Raw genomic sequence first — 5000 nt, 5'->3', positions numbered from 1 at the left:
CCAGGAGTCTGAGACATTGACATTTCATCTCTGTGAGCTTCCTGATCACCGGGTGGGGGCCCAAAGTAAAGGTGAATGCTAATCTCAAGGCCAGGCCGTGCCTTTGTCGCTATGGTAATGTGAAGGTCTGGGTGATACTATCATGCTAATTAGGGTTAGCACCTGGAGAGGCATTTGAAAGGCAGTGTTATGCTGATGAAATCAGGGCTGGGGAACTTCCAGGCTGATTCCTGGAACATGCTGTGCTTTGTTTAGTTTGTCTCCACCTCTGTGTATCCCTCCCCCCTTGAAACGTATAAGCTGCGCCGAGCTGAGTCTTAGTCAGACTTGGATGACTACAGCGGCGCATTGGCGAGTTCTCAGTAAAGAGGAACTTCGGCCGGAGAGATATGCCAACGTCTCCCGGTCTCTGCTTCGACAGAGGAAAACGTTTCCAACACGACCCTAGCTCCAAACCCTAAGCATAGGCCAGACGGGGCGACCATAGCTCCGAACCATAAGCGTAGGCCAGACGGGGCGACCATAGCTCCGAGCCTAGGACAAGGGCGACAAGGGTCAGCCTCCGCCCGGGGCCTACGCATAGGCCGCAGTGACGAAATTTATAAATTGTTCAGTCTAGCTTCCAACATGACAGTATATGAACTGAGAGAGATAGGCAGATTGGATTTGCAGTTGGGGGTAAAGATGGGGACATTTGTAATAAGATCAAGTCTGGGGGCCCAGGAGTCTGAGACATTGACATTTCATCTCTGTGAGCTTCCTGATCACCGGGTGGGGGCCCAAAGTAAAGGTGAATGCTAATCTCAAGGCCAGGCCGTGCCTTTGTCGCTATGGTAATGTGAAGGTCTGGGTGATACTATCATGCTAATTAGGGTTAGCACCTGGAGAGGCATTTGAAAGGCAGTGTTATGCTGATGAAATCAGGGCTGGGGAACTTCCAGGCTGATTCCTGGAACATGCTGTGCTTTGTTTAGTTTGTCTCCACCTCTGTGTATCCCTCCCCCCTTGAAACGTATAAGCTGCGCCGAGCTGAGTCTTAGTCAGACTTGGATGACTACAGCGGCGCATTGGCGAGTTCTCAGTAAAGAGGAACTTCGGCCGGAGAGATATGCCAACGTCTCCCGGTCTCTGCTTCGACAGAGGAAAACGTTTCCAACACGACCCTAGCTCCAAACCCTAAGCATAGGCCAGACGGGGCGACCATAGCTCCGAACCATAAGCGTAGGCCAGACGGGGCGACCATAGCTCCGAGCCTAGGACAAGGGCGACAAGGGTCAGCCTCCGCCCGGGGCCTACGCATAGGCCGCAGTGACGAAATTTATAAATTGTTCAGTCTAGCTTCCAACATGACAGTATATGAACTGAGAGAGATAGGCAGATTGGATTTGCAGTTGGGGGTAAAGATGGGGACATTTGTAATAAGATCAAGTCTGGGGGCCCAGGAGTCTGAGACATTGACATTTCATCTCTGTGAGCTTCCTGATCACCGGGTGGGGGCCCAAAGTAAAGGTGAATGCTAATCTCAAGGCCAGGCCGTGCCTTTGTCGCTATGGTAATGTGAAGGTCTGGGTGATACTATCATGCTAATTAGGGTTAGCACCTGGAGAGGCATTTGAAAGGCAGTGTTATGCTGATGAAATCAGGGCTGGGGAACTTCCAGGCTGATTCCTGGAACATGCTGTGCTTTGTTTAGTTTGTCTCCACCTCTGTGTATCCCTCCCCCCTTGAAACGTATAAGCTGCGCCGAGCTGAGTCTTAGTCAGACTTGGATGACTACAGCGGCGCATTGGCGAGTTCTCAGTAAAGAGGAACTTCGGCCGGAGAGATATGCCAACGTCTCCCGGTCTCTGCTTCGACAGAGGAAAACGTTTCCAACACGACCCTAGCTCCAAACCCTAAGCATAGGCCAGACGGGGCGACCATAGCTCCGAACCATAAGCGTAGGCCAGACGGGGCGACCATAGCTCCGAGCCTAGGACAAGGGCGACAAGGGTCAGCCTCCGCCCGGGGCCTACGCATAGGCCGCAGTGACGAAATTTATAAATTGTTCAGTCTAGCTTCCAACATGACAGTATATGAACTGAGAGAGATAGGCAGATTGGATTTGCAGTTGGGGGTAAAGATGGGGACATTTGTAATAAGATCAAGTCTGGGGGCCCAGGAGTCTGAGACATTGACATTTCATCTCTGTGAGCTTCCTGATCACCGGGTGGGGGCCCAAAGTAAAGGTGAATGCTAATCTCAAGGCCAGGCCGTGCCTTTGTCGCTATGGTAATGTGAAGGTCTGGGTGATACTATCATGCTAATTAGGGTTAGCACCTGGAGAGGCATTTGAAAGGCAGTGTTATGCTGATGAAATCAGGGCTGGGGAACTTCCAGGCTGATTCCTGGAACATGCTGTGCTTTGTTTAGTTTGTCTCCACCTCTGTGTATCCCTCCCCCCTTGAAACGTATAAGCTGCGCCGAGCTGAGTCTTAGTCAGACTTGGATGACTACAGCGGCGCATTGGCGAGTTCTCAGTAAAGAGGAACTTCGGCCGGAGAGATATGCCAACGTCTCCCGGTCTCTGCTTCGACAGAGGAAAACGTTTCCAACACGACCCTAGCTCCAAACCCTAAGCATAGGCCAGACGGGGCGACCATAGCTCCGAACCATAAGCGAAGGCCAGACGGGGCGACCATAGCTCCGAGCCTAGGACAAGGGCGACAAGGGTCAGCCTCCGCCCGGGGCCTACGCATAGGCCGCAGTGACGAAATTTATAAATTGTTCAGTCTAGCTTCCAACATGACAGTATATGAACTGAGAGAGATAGGCAGATTGGATTTGCAGTTGGGGGTAAAGATGGGGACATTTGTAATAAGATCAAGTCTGGGGGCCCAGGAGTCTGAGACATTGACATTTCATCTCTGTGAGCTTCCTGATCACCGGGTGGGGGCCCAAAGTAAAGGTGAATGCTAATCTCAAGGCCAGGCCGTGCCTTTGTCGCTATGGTAATGTGAAGGTCTGGGTGATACTATCATGCTAATTAGGGTTAGCACCTGGAGAGGCATTTGAAAGGCAGTGTTATGCTGATGAAATCAGGGCTGGGGAACTTCCAGGCTGATTCCTGGAACATGCTGTGCTTTGTTTAGTTTGTCTCCACCTCTGTGTATCCCTCCCCCCTTGAAACGTATAAGCTGCGCCGAGCTGAGTCTTAGTCAGACTTGGATGACTACAGCGGCGCATTGGCGAGTTCTCAGTAAAGAGGAACTTCGGCCGGAGAGATATGCCAACGTCTCCCGGTCTCTGCTTCGACAGAGGAAAACGTTTCCAACACGACCCTAGCTCCAAACCCTAAGCATAGGCCAGACGGGGCGACCATAGCTCCGAACCATAAGCGAAGGCCAGACGGGGCGACCATAGCTCCGAGCCTAGGACAAGGGCGACAAGGGTCAGCCTCCGCCCGGGGCCTACGCATAGGCCGCGGACTCTGCCAATATGTCCCAGAGGCGAATGGCCACTGCGGGGCCTCCAGCCCGGGCAGAGGGGAAGCCTCCCCGGCAGCCCCATTAACGCCTAATTGGCCAGGCGGCCCCGTCTACACTTAGTTGAGCTGGCGGCCTCATTTACATTAAGTGGACCCGGCGGCCCCATTCACACCTAGTTGATCAGGCGGGCCCGTTCACACCTAGTTGATCGGGCGGGGCCATTCGCACCTGGTTGATCGGGCGGGCCCGTTCGCACCTAGTTGACCGGGCGGCCGCATTCACAAGTACCGCAGTGGGCGGCCTCGTTTACATTCAGGGGACCTGCCGGCCCGATTGACGTCTAGTTGATCAGGCGGGCCCGTTCGGACCTAGTTGACCTGGGGGCGGCCGCATTTACATGTAGCGCAGCGGGCGGCCGCATTTACATTAACCCTCTACCGCACACAATTTGATGGTACATGATAAGAAATTATTCCACATCACTTATTGGTTAATTTTGGGACATTTTATTGATTATGTATGTACATATTTATTTCACCGCCCCCCTCTCCAAATGATCTTTTGTTGCCTAAGGGCAAAGTTGTGCAACACTGATACAAAACCACAGAGAAAATTATGTCTTCATAGATCATAATACAATGCTCAGAGAGCAATGCAAAGTAACAAAATTTTTGATGGCTTCCCATCGTGCAAGAGGCATAACATCAGCAACATGTGCAATGTGGCTACTATGGCTCCAGAACATGCGAGTAGCTGGAAGACCAAATATTGACATATGGAGCACAGTGGCAAAGAACTGTTCAAGTTCTTGAACAGTAAGGTTAAGTGGCTTGCACAGGAGAGGTAATGGTGTGACATGTTTTCCATCGAGGGGTCTTGGAAGAACTACTGTCATCTTCAGGCAGACTGTCATCGTCATGTTCCTCTTCATCACTGGTGTATTGATCGTCTATAAATATATATACATATACGTCAACAAAAATACATCAATCACAACTAAAGCTTACATGACTGTATTGGATACCCTGTCTGCTGCACACACCTTTATTTCATTTGAATGACATCTAAAAATTTATCAACACATTTGATTTGTTTATGCAAATGAGTTCAATGACAACCAGAGAAGCAATATTTTAAAACCTACTTTCACTTCTGCTCAAACCTTTCTCTGCATTCCACTCCTCCTCACTGTCACTGCAGTCTATCTCACTGTCTGATGGGATATCCCTAACATGCTGATCCTGAGTTTTACTCCCATAGGAAAATCTTGTGTCCATTTTCTGCCAAAATGCGTTAAATTAAATTAGAAAATAATTTAAAAAACATTGTGCTTACAATGTGCAAAAGTACATGCAATAATATACTAACACACTGTCAAGAAAGCCTCTTAAAATCTACCCCTTATCGCAGAACGTTGCCCTAGGGCAACGAAAACATAAGCTATATTTCAGAACATGCAAAATAAAAAGTAAGTAAATAAAACCTGGGGGAAAAAAAAAAAAACAAGGCTTCTCTACAGCTTCATAGACATGC

This window comes from Paramormyrops kingsleyae, unplaced genomic scaffold (assembly GCF_048594095.1).
Source record: "Paramormyrops kingsleyae isolate MSU_618 unplaced genomic scaffold, PKINGS_0.4 ups32, whole genome shotgun sequence".
Lineage (NCBI taxonomy): Eukaryota > Metazoa > Chordata > Actinopteri > Osteoglossiformes > Mormyridae > Paramormyrops > Paramormyrops kingsleyae.
This window is presented reverse-complemented; position numbering follows the sequence as displayed.